General features: G+C 51.1%; 1 protein-coding gene across 3 annotated transcripts in view; it reads left to right on the plus strand.

The window, feature by feature from the left end:
- Window positions 1-17,053, plus strand: part of FBXO41 (F-box protein 41) — a 72,955-nt gene extending 55,902 nt beyond the window's left edge. For all 3 annotated transcript variants that reach the window (XM_048846411.2, XM_048846409.2, XM_048846410.2), the window contains one exon: window positions 15,806-17,053. The gene's annotated coding sequence lies outside the window, so the exon portion shown is untranslated. The remainder of the gene's footprint in view (window positions 1-15,805) is intronic.
- Window positions 17,054-17,273: the final 220 nt, after the last annotated feature.

Genomic DNA, 17,273 nt, shown 5'->3' on the forward strand with positions numbered 1-17,273 from the left:
GGTACATAGTTGCTGGATTGAGCAACAAGGGAAGAGGAGCGTTGGGGGCTGTGACTCTCCAGACCGACTCTGGGCGCTCGGGGTTAGACACGCCGCTAGGGAAGAATAACTGGGCGCTGCCCTCGCCACCTGCAGTGCGCAGGGGTCTAGTTATTGGATTGGGTTCCAGGCCAGCCAGACCCCTTTGTGTGAACGCTCTTGATTCCTGCTACTAGTTGTTTATGGTCAGTCAGGGCTTTTCACCCACCATCATTTCCCAGAGCAGCCACTGTACCAAGCCCCAGCTGCAAAATCCTCCCCTCCTGTGATGGGAGAAGATGGGGCACTTTGCCCCCAGCCTGCTGGCTGGTGCCACAGACTCTGAGGAATGTGGGAAAGACGCCCAGTGAGGGCAGGGGAGACCTGCTCTGTCTATGATGCTAAACAACAACCCTTGATTGTGGGGCAGGCACCTTCCTTGCCTCTTTGGCTTTGCAGGGCCAGGAATGGAGGTCCAGACACTCATGACACAAGCCACGTGGTGCAACATTATTCCTAAGCTGTCAGCAATCCTGCTGCAGGGGGTCCCTTCTGGCTGCATATTCCAAGGGAGGATTTGTGTTCGTCTGGGATTCCTGCGGTTCCTCACGGACTATTTGTAATGAGGGGCGGGGTCTTATTTACAGGGGTGGGGCCTATTTCACAGATAGCAAGGCCCAGCTTCTTACATCAAGGCTTCACTTACAGGAAGGCAGGAGACATACAAGACCGGTTGTCTCCTGCTACTCCAGCTTGTTGTGTTTTTCTCCCTAAACATGTGGTCCACCCTGCTCCCTCAATGGAGAGGACAGAGTTGGGATGAAAGGTGGAGAAGCAGGGGGAACCTGCAAGGAGCGTGGTTTTCAGTTCCTGTAGATGTGGTCGCCCCATCTCAGAAAAGATCTATTGGAATTGGAAAAGGTACAGAGAAGGGCAACAAAAGTGATTAGAGGTATGGAACAGCTTCCATATGAAAAAAGGTTAATAAGACTGGGACTTTTCATCTTAGAATAGAGACGACTAAGGGGGGATATGACAGAGGTCTATAAAATCATGAATGGTGTGGAGAAAGTAAATAAGGAAGTGTTATTTACGCCTCACAACACAAAAACTAGGGGTCCCCAAATGAAATTAATAGGCAACAGGTTTAAAACAGACAAAGGAAGGGAGGGAGAGAAGCAGAGTGGGGCGGTGCTCAGGGGAGGAGGTGGAGCAGGGGTGAGCTGGGGTGGGGAGCAGTTCCCCTGTGTGCCACTCCCCCCCCCATCCCCCGTTACTTGCTGCAGGCGGCCCTCCCCGCGCCCCTCTGCCCCAGCTCACCTCCGCTCCACCGCCTCCCCGGAGCGTGCTTTTGGCCGCCCCCAACCACTTGGCGCCCTAGGCAACCGCCTAGTTCGCCTAGTGGTTGCACCCGCCCTGGGTCTGACCCAGCATGGCCGTTCTTACGATCAAGTCTCTGGCTTCTGGGAATTTGAAATTCACATCCAGTTCCCAAGGTGAAGAGCAGGTGTCTCAGTGCTGAGTCAGCCAAGCCTGTGCAGCTGTCTAGACTGGCCATCTCGGACTTGGCTAAAAAGAGCTCCACCCAGCACTGAGTCTCCTCCACACCCTACACCTGCAACTTGAGCAATGGAAGGTTGGGGAGTACAGTGCAATCCACTGATTTAAAGCAACTCCCTGACAGTGGGTAGGCGAGGTTAATAGCTAAGGTCACGTCTAACCTACCACTTCTATCAGTATAACTCATGTCGCTCAGGGGTGTGACACAAACACCGCTGAGCGACAGAAGTGACACTGACAGACGCACCAGTATAGCCAGGGCTGTCAGTGGGAGAGCTTCTCCCGCCGACATAGTTACCGCCGCTCGTGGAGGTGGGTTTATTATGTCCAGGAGAGAGCTCTCTCCCGTTGGGAAGGAGCAGCTGCACGAGCCATCTGAGAACGGCACAGCTGCATCGGTACAGCCCTGCCACCGTCAGCTCGCTAGTGTAGACATGGCCTAACGCTGCGGGTCTGAGTCCTAGCCAAACTTGTGTAGCAAAGTGCTCAGACCGCCAGGTGGGACCGAGTACATGAGGGCACATACACTCCGAGTGTGTGTGTGTGTGACAAATGCATCACGGACCGTGAAATCTGGTCTTTCTTTTGTGTACTTTTACCCTCCACTATTTCACAGAGGAGACCAGCATTTCTCAAACTGGGGGTCCTGACCCAAACGGAGGTGGCCGGGGGTGGGGGAAGCGGGGTGTTGCAAGGCTGTTTGAGGGTTGCGGTATGGCCACCCTTCCCTCTGCCCTGCCTTCAGAGCTGGGTGGCTGGGGAGCGGTGGCTGCTGGGGCCAGCAGCCGCCCAATACCACACCAGGCCACCCGTACTTCTGCGCTGCAGCTGGCAGGGGCGCTGCCTTCTGGCGCTCCCCGGCTGCCCGGTCCTGAGGGCAGTGCCGCTGCCAGCAGCAGCGCAGAAATACGGGTGGCAATACCGGGGCCCCCGGACAGGAACTTTGCAAACCCACCACCACCATCCTCGCTGCTCCCTTTTGGGTCGGAACCCTACAGGTTCGACACCGTGACGTGTCAGATTTAAAGAACTGAAATCGGGACCTTTATGATGTTTACAATCCTATGACAGTGAAATTGACCTAAGTGGACCGTGAATTTGGTAGGGTTCCCCGCCTCCCCCCATATATACACAAACACACTCTTTTTTTGTTTTTTGGCAATCCAGCCCTAAAAAACATACCTGCTGAAAGCACCCTTTGAGACTGGGAAATACAGGGAGGCTGAGGAACGGGAGCAATGAAGCAAGAAGGCCAATCGCTAAACGACTGGGGCAGGCAGACTTGTACAATACACAGACCCTTGTCAATTTGCCCTAAACTGTAACAATGAAACTGGGATTTGCAGGTGCCCTTCCTCTCTTCTCCCTTCCCCCCAGACACTGCAGGGGATGGGGGGGACTGAAGGCAGCACCGGGAAGCCTGCAGGTTTCTCTCCTTCCTGGATTCTTGCCAGAGCGCTCCTCCCCACGTACCCTGGAGGAGTGTGTGTCTCCATACAGACTAACACGGCTACCCCTTTGATGATTAAATAAAAACTGAGCAGTAAATCTCCAGCCACAGGAGGGCTATTGTGGGGAAAGCTGGGGGAAACGGGTAGCTTTTTGCTAATGGGTGGGGTAGATGCACTCTTTTCTCTGGGGGAAGCAGGCTGGATTTTCAGAGTAACGCTGAAACCCGGGATGCTCTCATGGAAACACATGTAGCTTCTGAGATCTCATTAGCAAGAAGATCAGCTATTGCATGTTGTCAGATCTGCCATGGGCTTAGAGGAACAGTCAGGTTTCCACCTTCTTTAAGAGGATGAACTGGTCAGTTCCTTCCGGGGCAGTTCATGAGAGGTGGCAAGTCAGGAGAGAAGGTAAATCTCAGATCCCTGCTGAAGGTGAGGAGGCCATGGAGAGAGCGTCCCAGTGAGTGCAGGTGCGTTCAGAGTCTGGCTGCAGTGGGAACGGACGGCTCTGGAAATTGGGGGGCCTGCCAGTGCCTAATGAGGTGTCAGTGGTGCGAGGGACCCTGTGGGTTGCTTTCGTGTGGAGCGGGGCCTGACCAAAATGCCACATGCAAACACACCTGAACTCTGGCGTGGGCCAACACAAGCACCCATGTCTAGACTGAACAAGGACACCCAATCCAAACCGTCTGCACTTTTGAGGAGCTCCTATCTGAGCCCCAGGGGCGGTTTGGGCCCTGCTCTGTGTCTGTTTCATATTTCTCATGGAAAGGATTGGCCATTCAGGCTGTGCGGCTGCTCTTCCTGCAGTCTGGTCTATTCCAGAATGGAACGGGTGCTCGAGTGAGCATCTGAACTCAGCCCTATCATTCCTCCCCTCCTGGGCTCTGCACCCCACCTCCTGCCTTGGGGGAGTGTCCCCAGGAGAGCCGCACAATAGGCTGAGGCAGGTGGCTCACTCATACTCACGGGCTCAGCGCCTGGCTGCAGAGAGAACAGTCAGCACCCCACGGATCGCACCGAAATGCGTAGCTACTTGGTCAGAGATTTCGTCTCCTATTTTGATCCGTGCCTGTTTATAGAGCTCAACAGCTGGGAGGCCGAGACCTGCTAGGGCTGCAAGCAAACCCGCCACGACATTCTCCAAAGAGGGAGAGACCTTTTCTTCAGCAAGACGCATGCTGTGTGCTAACCTCGGGTCTCCACACTGTGCGGTGCGGGGATCCAGGAAGGGCTCCAGGTACAGGTAGCGCAGGGGGGCTGGGATTTGCTCGAGGAGGCAATGTGGCCCCGTGGTGGGCACGCAGGACCGGGAATCCCGTGGCAGTGGTTCTAGGCCCCTGCTCTGCTGTGGACCTTGGACAAATCACGGACCTGTTCTGAGCTTCAGTTTCATCATCAAGGCGGATCCCAAAGGAAGGTCATTCCTGTGCAGATCCAAGCACCATCTGGATCGATCTCTGGCTAGGTCCTTAAGGTGGTCTGGGCGGATATTCAGTCTGTGTCCATCGCTGGCAATCTTATTGTGCCATTGAAGCTTTTGGGGTCCTCCATGTGGCCACCAGCCAAGTAGCAACCTTTCTTGGTTTCGTAGTTCATTGGTCTTCCCTCCTAATAGTATGGCTGTACCAAGAAAGCCTCCGAACCTGACCCAGTGCTGATGGAGGCAGTTGCTGGGTTCAGCTATGAACGTCCTCCTTGCTGATCTTGTCGATTTGATATGGAGCAGCTGATGAGACTCGCCAATCTGCCTATCTTCAGCTTTCCTCAGTGCCCACAGTTCACTGCCATACAAGAAACTATACCTCAGTTTCCCCATTCATAAATGGGGGGATAATGACGCTTTGAGATCTCCAGATGAAAAGTGCTATATAGCTTCAAATTATCATTACAATTAGTAGGTTACAACCTTGAGCTGCCCCCTACTAACTGCCAGAAACCCCCCCCAACCTCCACCATAGTCCTCCCTCAAAAGCCTCCCCCCCCCCCCCCCCCAAAACCAACCAGCTCTGCAAAGGGGTTAAACAGCTTCTTGACGTTCCCAGTTCTGCTGCCAGTCGCTAGCTCTGTGTCTTCTGCTTTGTGTAGTGCTATGTAACATCAAACTCAGGCACGGCTTTGAATTGTACAAAGGCTGGTGTTAGACCGGCAGGGCTCCCTAATTATGTAAGACAATAGAAAAGCATTGATATTTTTTTCCCTTGATGAGTAAAGGAGTTTGGGGAATAATCTTCCATTGCACAGAAGCCTTAATGTACAAGAGCCTGCAAATAGGGGGGCGGGAATGAAAGCAAAAAACACATCATGTGCTAAAGGGCTCTTCAGTCTAGCCGAGAAAGGCATAACACGAACAGTGGCTGGAAATAAAACCAGACAAATCAAATTAGCAACAAGGCACACGTTTTTAACAGTGAGGGGGGTCAGCCATTGGAACAGATGGCCAAGGAAAGCAGTGGATTCTTCATCTAGTCATTTAGTCTGCAGAAGAGAAGAATGAGGGGGGATTTGATAGCTGCTTTCAACTACCTGAGAGGTGGTTCCAGAGAGGATGGTTCTAGACTATTCTCAGTGGTAGAAGAGGACAGGACAAGGAGTAATGGTCTCAAGTTGCAGTGGGGGAGGTTTAGGTTGGATATTAGGAAAAACTTTTTCACTAGGAGGGTGGTGAAACACTGGAATGCGTTGCCTAGGGAGGTGGTGGAATCTCCTTCCTTAGAAGTTTTTAAGGTCAGGCTTGACAAAGCCCTGGCTGGGATGATTTAATTGGGGATTGGTCCTGCTTTTGAGCAGGGGGTTGGACTAGATGTCCTCCTGAGGTCCCTTCCAACCCTGATATTCTGTGATTCTATGATTCTATGATCTCTTGAGGTCTTCAAATCAAGTGTAGATGGCTTTCCGGAAGAGAGTTGGTGAGCCCAATAACTTATGCCTGGCTAATACAGGGGTAACTGGGTGGAATCCTCTGGTCTGTGTTATACAGGAGGTCAGACCAGAGGAGCTAATGGCACCATCTGGCCCTAAAATCTATTCCAACCCCAGCCGCTGAGCTGGAGATCAGCTTGATCAGTTACTCTAGGCACTTCCAAGCCACTGTTGTGGAGAAGTGCCGGGCAGGAGTGTTCCCAAGCGCGATCACTGGATGGCAGTCAGAGGTCACAGGCCCGAATTTAATGAGTGAGGCATTGCTCTGTTGGGATCCTGTCTTCCTGCGACACATTACGACATTGCTGGGAGACGGAGGAGATTTTGCTGAGTGTGGGACTTATTTTTTTATTATTATTATTTTCATTTTGGTTTTTGGTAGAGAATTAAATGCTGGATTGTCAGACCCACAGTATGGAATCCTGGGCCCACGTTGGGTACCATGTGGGCAGCAGTCATGGCAAAGTGCCAGGGGGCAATGTGCCACAACCCTGCTGCCAGAGGGACCCACCTCGGGGCTAAGGTTTGGGTCAGCTCTTTGCATAGTCTCTCTGCTAAGACCTCCACTCAGATTGCAGTGTGAGATGGCCACATGTCGTCTGGGAGCTGGCCGAGGCTCAGCAAACTCACTTCACGTTGCGCTGGCAAACACCCATCGGATAGGCAGGACCTTTCATCTGTGCCAGCCATGGGCCTGATCCAAAGCCCAGCAGAGTCAGAGGAAGGACTCCCAGGGACTCCAATGAGCTTGGCTCAAGCCCCACAGTCTGGATTTGATCTGGTTAAAGCATGTAGCCTGTGACCAGAGCCAGCCGGTCTCTTTCTCCATCTCCTCCTCCTAACGAAGCTCTTGCAGACGAGCTCCCATTATGCTCTTCATTTGAACATGCAGGAGCCCTGGGCGCAGCAGAAGACCCAGTCAAAATAGAGACCCTTAGGAAAAGAGCAGCCCTTTCCATCCCTGGCAGATGTCGTCTGTATCGGGTGGTGCATTTGCCTTTCTTCCATCCAAAGATAGTTTGAAATTTCCTTCCAAAGCTGGGAGATCTGACTATAGAGTATCAATTGACATATACACTGTATTTACATATAAAGTAGCACTTTATGGACAGTAGACCTGTAAGATTCTGGGGTGACTTTCTTCTATTTCTCATATCCGGGGTACCTTTACTGTGGCCACTAGCTCTGTCATTTTTTTGTTTTGGCTTCCCATAGATCTTGGTCCTTGCTTGCTAAAAAAATCTAAAGACTTGTTTTTGTCTTAGAGAGAGTAATTTATAGCTACTGTTCACCCCAGAGCTATGTCAGACCCACCTCCGCCCCATTGATCAGGCTATGGTGGCTGTTTTTTTCTGAGGTTATGCATGAAGTTTGGTGGTGGTTTTTGTTTGTTTGTTTGTTTGTTTTGTTTTTAAGGCCATTTGCCAAAGTTAAGCGGCATTCTCTTTTTAATTATGGTTGGTTGGTTAGTGATTATGAAACTGTACGTTTAGGTTTAGCCTGAGAGCCATATTGTTTGGGGCCAATGGGAATGAGCTCTGTGGAGTGGGAGAAGGAGAGGAGGTGGCAACATGAGCCAACCTTCGTTTTTAAGGTTCTTTTACTCCAAAATGTTTGGCTCTGTTATGACAATCCGATGAGTTCTCTTGGCTGGCTGAGGAGGGCTGTCTCCTGGCCCTGAGGTACAGAGGGCTAAATTTAGACAGGATTTGAGCAGCTGTAACCCCACCGAAGTGGCAACAGGTTTTGGCCTGTAGTCCGTAGCATTCATCAGAGCCTACTGGCGTATCCACTGGTGGCATGAAACCAGAGAACTGGAGAGGCTGCGGGCTCACTATACCAGCTAACGCTGTGCATGCCAGCAGCTGCTTTTCTTAAGTGGTGATTTTGCCCTGAATCCATCGCTCCCAAGCTGTGCGGGCCCAGATCCATGTCCAGGGAATGCCAGCGAGAGAGGGTAGCAGTGAAAAGCTGTGGAGTGCCCATCCACTTGCGCTGAGCACGAGAGAAGGTGGGTTGTCACTTGGAAACTGCTCCCCCACCCCCGGGGTCCTGCTGCCCGACCTTTCCCTTTCACTCTGGCAATGTACCTGCCGAGAGACACGCCCAGCCGTGAGTGGTTATGATGCCTGGTCAATCAGCCCCACACTTTTGGCCAATCAGATCCTCCTTTTGTCCAGCATGTTTAACAAGAAGGAAATAAAGCTGTAACCGGATAGGCTACGTTGTCAATGCAAAGGTTTAATCACATACTGAATTTTGCTGCTCACTGTCCCCCCAGTGTCCCCCTTTTGGCGACAAAGGAGGCTGTTGGATGGAAATGCAGCATCAAGGGGCACAGTTAAAGTTAAAAACTCGATACTTAACCCATTCCCTGCCCGTGTTACTGACACCCCCCACCCCTGCAATAGTGCAGTCGTGCAAACCTCATGAGCTTTTCACCGTCTGTTCTGTCTGTTTGCCTTTTGCGTTTCATTCAGTTTGAACAATGAAGCAGGTTCGGTCTGTTTCACTTTGCATTTATAGTCAGCATAACAGAGCCAGCCGCCCCCAGAGCGCCCCTGATGTCTGACAGTCGTGCTACTGGAAGCCTGCCTCAGTTTCCCCACTGCTCAAATATAATGACACCTAGGTTTTTTGTAGTCAGAAATACCAACACCAAATAGAACTCAAAATCCCAAAACAAAGTCCAGCCATGAGTCCACACAAAACAAAGGTTTCTTTCCCTCCTTCCAGGGGCATTTCTGGCTTTGGCTGGCCACACCCAGGCTGGAGTCTACCTGGCTGGAGTCTCAGTCCTAGCAGCCAGGACTCTGCTAGAGCCTGCTCACTCCTAGCCATCTCTGATCCCTGAGCATCCCCCTTCTGCAGCTTTCTGCTGCCCTTTGTAGGGGAATCCTCCATCAGGGGCTTAGCGCAGCACAGGGTAATCAGGCTTGGCTGGCCCCATGCCCTCCAGTTCCGAGGGGCAAGCCCCCCTGTTGCAGTCAGTCTCACATCCTGTTCTCCTCCACTATCCCCTCCTGTTGGGGCTGGGTTTCCACTCCAGCAGGGGAGGATTTAAAGGGATATATAAATGGTGTGTTTCAGAGTAGCAGCCGTGTTGGTCTGTATTCGCACAAAGAAAAGGAGGACTTGTGGCACCTTAGAGACTAACCAATTTATTTGAGCATGAGCTTTCGTGAGCTACAGCTCACTTCATCGGATGCATTCAGTGGAAAATACAGTGGGGAGATTTATATACATAGAGAACATGAAACAATGGGTATTACCATACACACTGTAACGAGAGTGATCACTTAAGGTGACAGAGGAACAGCCGTGTTAGTCTGTATTCGCAAAAAGAAAAGGAGTACTTGTGGCACCTTAGAGACTAACCAATTTATTTGAGCATGAGCTTTCGTGAGCTACAGCTCACTTCATCAGATGTTTACCGTGGAAATTGCAGCAGACTTTATATACACACAGAGAATATGAAACAATACCTCCTCCCACCCCACTGTCCTGCTGGTAATAGCTTATCTAAAATGATCAACAGGTGGGCCATTTCCAGCACAAATCCAGGTTTTCTCACCCTCCACCACCCCACACAAATTCACTCTCCTGCTGGTGAAAAGAAAAGGAGTACTTGTGGCACCTTAGAGACTAACCAATTTATTTGAGCATGAGCTTTCGTGAGCCACAGCTCACTTCATCAGCTAGCCCATCCAAAGTGACAACTCTTTACATAATCAAGTTGGGCTATTTCCTGCATAGATCAAGGTTTTCTCACATCCCCCCCACCCCCATACACACACAAACTCACTCTCCTGCTGGTAATAGCTCATCTAAACTGACCACTCTCCAAGTTTAAATCCAAGTTAAACCAGAACATCTGGGGGGGGGGGGGGGTAGGAAAAAACAAGAGGAAACAGGCTACCTTGCATAATGACTTAGCCACTCCCAGTCTCTATTTAAGCCTGTGGTATGTGGTTGTTGGTGAGTATTTGCTTCAGGTTGCGGGGCTGTCTGTAGGCAAGGACTGGCCTGTCTCCCAAGACTTGTGAGAGTGTTGGGTCATCCTTTAGGATAGGTTGTAGATCCTTAATAATGCGTTGGAGGGGTTTTAGTTGGGGGCTGAAGGTGACCGCTAGTGGCGTTCTGTTATTTTCTTTGTTAGGCCTGTCCTGTAGTAGGTAACTTCTGGGAACTCTTCTGGCTCTATCAATCTGTTTCTTTACTTCTGCAGGTGGGTATTGTAGTTGTAAGAAAGCTTGATAGAGATCTTGTAGGTGTTTGTCTCTGTCTGAGGGGTTGGAGCAAATGCGGTTGTATCGCAGAGCTTGGCTGTAGACGATGGATCGTGTGGTGTGGGGTCAGGGTGAAAGCTGGAGGCATGCAGGTAGGAATAGCGGTCAGTAGGTTTCCGATATAGGGTGGTGTTTATGTGGCCATTGTGAGACAGGCCAGTCCTTGCCTACAGACAGCCCCGCAACCTGAAGCAAATACTCACCAACAACCACATACCACACAACAGAACCACTAACCCAGGAACTTATCCTTGCAACAAAGCCCGTTGCCAATTGTGCCCACATATCTATTCAGGGGACACCATCACAGGGCCTAATAACATCAGCCACACTATCAGAGGCTCGTTCACCTGCACATCCACCAATGTGATATATGCCATCATGTGCCAGCAATGCCCCTCTGCCATGTACATTGGTCAAACTGGACAGTCTCTACGTAAAAGAATAAATGGACACAAATCAGATGTCAAGAATTATAACATTCATAAACCAGTCGGAGAACACTTCAATCTCTCTGGTCATGCAATCACAGACATGAAGGTCGCTATCTTAAAACAAAAAAACTTCAAATCCAGACTCCAGCGAGAAACTGCTGAATTGGAATTCATCTGCAAATTGGATACTATTAATTTAGGCTTAAATAGAGACTGGGAGTGGCTAAGTCATTATGCAAGGTAGCCTGTTTCCTCTTGTTTTTTCCTACCCCCCCCCCCCCCAGATGTTCTGGTTTAACTTGGATTTAAACTTGGAGAGTGGTCAGTTTAGATGAGCTATTACCAGCAGGAGAGTGAGTTTGTGTGTGTATGGGGGTGGGGGGGATGTGAGAAAACCTTGATCTATGCAGGAAATAGCCCGACTTGATTATGTAAAGAGTTGTCACTTTGGATGGGCTAGCACCAGCAGGAGAGTGAATTTGTGTGGGGGGGTGGAGGGTGAGAAAACCTGGATTTGTGCTGGAAATGGCCCACCTGTTGATCATTTTAGATAAGCTATTACCAGCAGGACAGTGGGGTGGGAGGAGGTATTGTTTCATATTCTCTGTGTGTATATAAAGTCTGCTGCAGTTTCCACGGTAAACATCTGATGAAGTGAGCTGTAGCTCACGAAAGCTCATGCTCAAATAAATTGGTTAGTCTCTAAGGTGCCACAAGTACTCCTTTTCTTTTCACTTAAGGTGAGCTATTACCAGCAGGAGACCGGGGGAACCTTTTGTAGTCATAATAAATGGTGTGGGCCCTGGCTCTCTCCTCCGCAGACCCCATGGACTCTGCACTGTGTCCATGCTTGCCCCCTGCTTGAGTTGTGTGTCAGCTCATAAACAATAGCGCGACATAAACTTCAGCCTAATGTTCTCCGTAGGGATTCCCTGCCAGGCCACCGTATCTTAGTTCCCCAGGTCCTGTTCCCTGCTGCTGTTGTTTTATTTATGATTTGTATTCACGTAGTGCCTAGGAGTTCTGGACGTGGCCCAGGACCCCACTGCGGTAGGCATGGTACAAACCCTGGGACGGGGGGAGACCGTCCCTGCCCAGAGAGCCATTACCAGCTCTAGGTTGATGTTAAGGAGCCACATCTGCTCCCATAAGTCAGCAGAAGTTCAGCAGCGTTATGCAGTGTCCTAACACCTGCTGACAGGGTGAGTCGGCAGCTACAACCAACCAGCCTCCTCCAGGGCCCCATATCAGGTTGATTTGGATCCAAACTTTCCCATCAATAGCCATGTTTGTGTGACATGGATTATTTTTATAAATCCCACTGCAAACAGGTTTTTGTTGGGATGTGAGCGTCCCTGCCCCCCTTCCATGGCATTTGCAACCCAAAGCCGGCAGCACTGTGCCTGGGGGTGAGAGAACCAGTGAGTGGAACTGATTGAAACAGACCAACCTGGTTTTCAACTGAGTGAAAAACAGGGCAAAAGGTAAAAAGCAAATGTACCTTCCTCGCTTGTAATGATCTTGGTTGGCATCAGTAATAGAGGCAAGAACTGGTTTTTAATCGACTATTTTAATGCTACTAATGTCCCAATTTAACTAGGTAAAAAAAAATCATAAAATGGTTTATTGGTGTCAGATTTGATCAGTTTTATAAAAAACTTTTTTTTTATCTTAAACTTCTAACCTGCCTGCCCATGAAATTGGGAGAGCTGGAGCCCTAGTCATGGAACCAGATTCATGGTGCATGGTGCTGTACAAATAGCAAAACGATGGCCTCTGTCCCAAAGATCTTGTAGCTGTATTTCCTTGTGTTTCTCTATGTCATGCAGGTATTCGCCATTCACTTGAAGACCTGGGGGGTATTTTGTTTATTATTCATTCCTAAGGCTAAGATTTTGTCACATATTTTTAGTGAAAGTCAGAGACAGGTCATGGGTAAAAAGGAAAAATTTACGGACACTGTGACCCGTCCGTGACTTTTACTAAAAATATCTGTGACAAAATAGGGATCGGCAGGTCCCCACACCACCTGCAGCGGGGAAGCTGTGCAGGGGCTAGGATCTGCCTGAGGCAGCAGCTGGGGCCTGCGGGGTACCCCTGCTGCCTGCAGCACCGGGGGTGTCCCCGCTGTCCGTGGGGACCGGGAGCTGTGGGGTGCCCCCACCTGCCATGTAAGCCAGGAGCTGTAGGGTACCCCCGCTGCCCGCAGCTCAAGGGGCCCGCGGCGGCAGGGAGCTGTGGGGGTTGCCTGCGGAGGCTGGGAGCTGCGGGGTACCCTGCCGCCTGTGGCAGCTTGGAGCTCCGGGGAATGCCAGAGGCATTGCCAGCAGCTCCCTGCCCCCGTGGGCAGCGGGGGACCCTGCAGCTCCCAACCATCACGGGTTGAAGTCACGGAGGTCGCTGGAAGTCACGGGTTCTGTGACGTCCATGATCTCCGTGACCAAATCATAGCTTTATTCATTCCTGTTAGGTTCCCTCCTATCTAGTTGCAGGGCATTTTAGAGATGAGCATAATCAGCCTGAACCATCAGCCAAAACCCAGACTGATTTTGAGGTTCAAAACAAACGTGCAGCTGGTTTCTTTGGGCTGAAGCACCAAGATAAGTTATTTGTGGCCAGACCAGTTCCAGGAATCGAGGGCCTGATACAGCTGCCATTGAAGACAATGGTAAGACTCACCTTGACCTGAGTGATGAAGAATCAAGCCCCTGCTGCTGGATCGGCTCGCAGGAACATCAGTCTGGTTTCCAAGCCGGAGGGGAGGCTCTGGTGAAAGCTTTGTGGTGGGTTTGGTTTGCCACTGATTGTGGGGCCTCTTCTCGCGTCACAGCTCCCGAAGGTCCTGTTTGCGCAAACTGACATGGTGGCCAGGTCCTTATGAATGCACTTACTTGCAGACAGGTTCCACCCAAAACCGTAACCCAGGCTCCCGGAGCACCAGAACCCCTCTCACTGACTGAGTCGTGGGCAGTCTTGCCTAATGGTTGGCACAAGAGACTGGCCTACTGATTAGAACTGAACTCAGCCGGGGCAAGGCCTGAGGCTGAGCCAGGGGTTAGAGCCAGGAGTCAGAAGCCAAAGGATAAGCTAGAGGCGCAGTCAGGAGGGGTAGTCAAAGAAGGGTTGGAGGCAAGAGTCTGAATCCAGGACAGGACTGGGGCTGGAGCAGGCTCTGCTGTTGTTGCTGGGCTTATAAACCAGGCCTATTAATTGTCCAGCAGGCCTATTAATTGTCCTAGCCGGCCGGACCCTGGCCAGCCCTAGCCCTTGAGCGATTGAAAAAGAAATCTGGGTGAACTCTTTAGTTAACCTGGCTGAATTCTAGGCATGTGACAAAACCCAAAGCAGACAAGTGCCCTCTGCTTTGGAGGTTTCCTTTGGAGGCTTTCCCCCCGTGCGTTGGCCAAGCCTCTAAACTTTGGTTCCCTTATTGGAACTGCCTTGGATGATGCTGGGATCATCTAAAGTGGCAGGTCACTAGATGGTCACCTCTCAGTACTGTGCTCACCTTCCCTCAGTGTGTCCTGGCTTGTGTGGGTTGGTACACACCAGGCAACGCTCTAAAGAGGGAATTCCCAGAGGGTTGGCTAGAGAGTGGGATGGTGGAGGGGGAGTGGCCTTAAAGGGAGTGGGACAAATTCTGTTCTGGTTTAAACTGCATGAAGTCGGTGGGGTGGGTTGCGTGGAGTGTTAGAAAGGGGCAGGCTTCTGACCCCATCTGGTGCTCTGCCCAGTCCAGTTGTGAGTCCACCAGGCAGGGGGGTAAAGATTCCTGGGCCAAATTCAGAACCATGCCAGGGGGCAGGATCGGGGCCTAGGCTTGCTGCTGCTGCCGTACAATCATATGTAGCCTTGGGTGGAAATGCTAGTGGGGGACCGGGGAGGGAGAGTCCTAGCAAGGCCGGCTTCTGAAATAAAGCCAACTCCGTGTGCTCGGGGGTGGGGGGGGAAGGAATGAGGGAGGGGCCCTGGCCCAGGCGACTGTGGTGAGAAGGCAGCATGGTTTCGGCCATGATGCTGGACGGGTGTTGACACAGCTGCCTGCCCCTCTGGGAACTGGAGAATAGAGTTTGGGAGATATTCCACATTAGTGGCGAGGGATGGGCCCAAACCCAGGGCAGGTGTTCCCTCGAGCAGCCCCATGGCCGTCAATTACGTTCCACCACGTCCACGGTACACCAACTCTGGATCAGGCCTTTCTCCGGCTCTAATTGACATGGGCCAAACCCTGAGAGGTCTGAGCCCCGCAGCTCCCACTGAACTCAGAGCTGGGTTCGTGCTGAGAGTCCTGCGAACTGCTCTGGCTCCTCTAGGCAGGTTCCCGGAAGGCTAGAGCAGCCGGGCTCTCCTGAGGTTTAGCATGTTGAAGCCGTCCCCACCATGGGTCGGCGCCTGTGGGGGCCAGGGCTTTAATGAAAGCCTGAGCACAACAGGAGCTGTCTGCCCTCTAGCCCAGCCAGCCTTCGGCCAGAATCAGAGCAATGCTCCTGGCATCATGAATCAAAGGAGCCTTTGCTTCAAGCGAGCTGGGAAGCCTGAAGGCGTGGCATACTGGAGTCTCTCATGGTGCCCATGGGAGTTCTGACTGTGGGGCTGGCCCCTCAGCCGGGGAAATGGCCTTCAGAACAGGTACAAACCGCAGCCCTGCCCCTTGGGTAATATAGAGAGGTGGCGCAGTGGGGAAAGGGCTGCCGGTGCCTGCGGTTGGGTGCACCATTTGGAGGAGGGCTTTTCCATCCCCCAAGCCAACCATTAGTCACTTGGGACCTGCCCCCGCATGCGTGTGCCATACAATCCTTTGATTCCGTTCCCATTGCAAGTCATTCCAGAGCTGGTTCTCTCCACCCAGCTGCTGGGGATTGGGATGTCTTGGCCTGTTGGCTCAGATCAGAGATGGGCACAGGCCCTAGAGCTGGACTTCCCCAAAGGTTTGGGAGCAGTTGGGTATGGCCCATTGTGATGTTAACATCCAGGAAGTTCAAATCTAGATCCAAACTTCCCTAGCGCCAGCATGTGTTCGATACTGGGTTTTTGGTTGAGACCCATCTCTAGGTTGCCTCCTGTCAGTTTATTGTCTGATGAGGCTGTTGAAAGGGGTTTGGGTCTAATGCATTTTTACCACCTCTAACAGAAGCTGAGACCCATGGGTCAGAGGAAATCAAAGCCCATGGACAACAATAGGTCAGAACTTTCTGATCCAGAAACCAGTGGCAGCATGGGAGGCGGTGGCTCCAAGTCCAGCTGGGCAAGTGGAGAGGAGAGGATGGTGTAGCCATGTTCAGACAGGCTGGCATTTCTTTCAGCAAATGGTTCTCCCGGCTTTGAGATAATCAGAAGGCATGCTCCCCAAAAATATATATATTATGTAATCATTTCTCTAAAGCACTTAATTCTTCACAGTGCTTCTGTGGGAAAAAAATACCAAGCACTGTAAATGATTGAAAACACAGTTTGTGTGTCCATGTGCCCCCAAAACGTAGAAGTTCAACTTTGAAGCTATTTTTTTAACTATATAAATTTATGTATCTTCTCGTCATTAGTGGAGATGTGCCAGTGTTCGGAAAACCAAATGTCCCTTCCTCGTGTCCTGAAACTGATCCCAAAAAAACTAAAAAAAGAAAGCACATGGTTTGGGGAGGAGGGGAAGGGGGAAATGAACTGAACTGGCAGTCAACAGTTTAAGGGATGAATGGCAGGCGGTTCTCCCACTGTGGCCAGGGGAGACTTCCCTTTGATGCTCTGCAGAATGCTTCAGGGTCTAAACCAGCCTCTGAGTAATGGGGTTCAGGAAGAAACAGCCCTGTGGACAGGTCACCCCACATTGGCCTATCGCAGGGTCTCTGAAGCATCTGGTGCTGGTCACTGTTGGAGTTAGGGTACTGGGAAGATGGACCTTGGGTCTGATCCAGTCTGCGTTCCTGTCAAAGATTTTGGAGAACCAACAGAGCACAGAGTACAGGGTTAGGTCCGCAGGAGGATCTGTGTTCTCCAAAATGTATTCTCCAGCAGGTAGAAGTTTGAGCCCATGGGGTTAGAGGGCGGGCACTTGCAAAGAGGGTGAGAAGGGAATCCCACTCAGAGCGCGTGTCCAGTAGGACCCGGATTTCCTTTCCCCAGCTGCAAGCCTGGGTGCAGTGGAAAAGGGGAAAGGTTGGGAGAGAGCTGAGAACATCTCATCTTTCCGTTAGCCCGGCCACTGTCTCAGCACAGCGGGCAACCTTCGTTTTTAGCACTTTGGTCTGTACTCTCACCTGTAGATGCACTTTGATGTTGTTGCTTTTAAACTTTGCCGAATGTAAACAATGTGTCTTCAAGAATGAAAATGTGTGTAAAAGAGCTATTTTATCATTCAGTGTGGAATAAAGATTCTTCAAATTGAGCTGTCTTTTTCTTCTCTGGCCAGCAATCTCCCTGCTAGACTGTTAACAGACTTTTCGTTGATGATCCAGCGAGGCAGCTTACTGCGTGGCTAATTGACAGGGCACCTTTCGGCCTTCAAAGCGCTTTTCCAATGATACACACTGCAAAGAGATCGCTTTCCTTGCCATGGGAATGCAGCCATTTCTAGGGTGGAGCACAAAAGGCACTGTGTGATGGCC

The sequence above is a fragment of the Caretta caretta genome, chromosome 4 (genome assembly GCF_965140235.1).
Source record: "Caretta caretta isolate rCarCar2 chromosome 4, rCarCar1.hap1, whole genome shotgun sequence".
Lineage (NCBI taxonomy): Eukaryota > Metazoa > Chordata > Testudines > Cheloniidae > Caretta > Caretta caretta.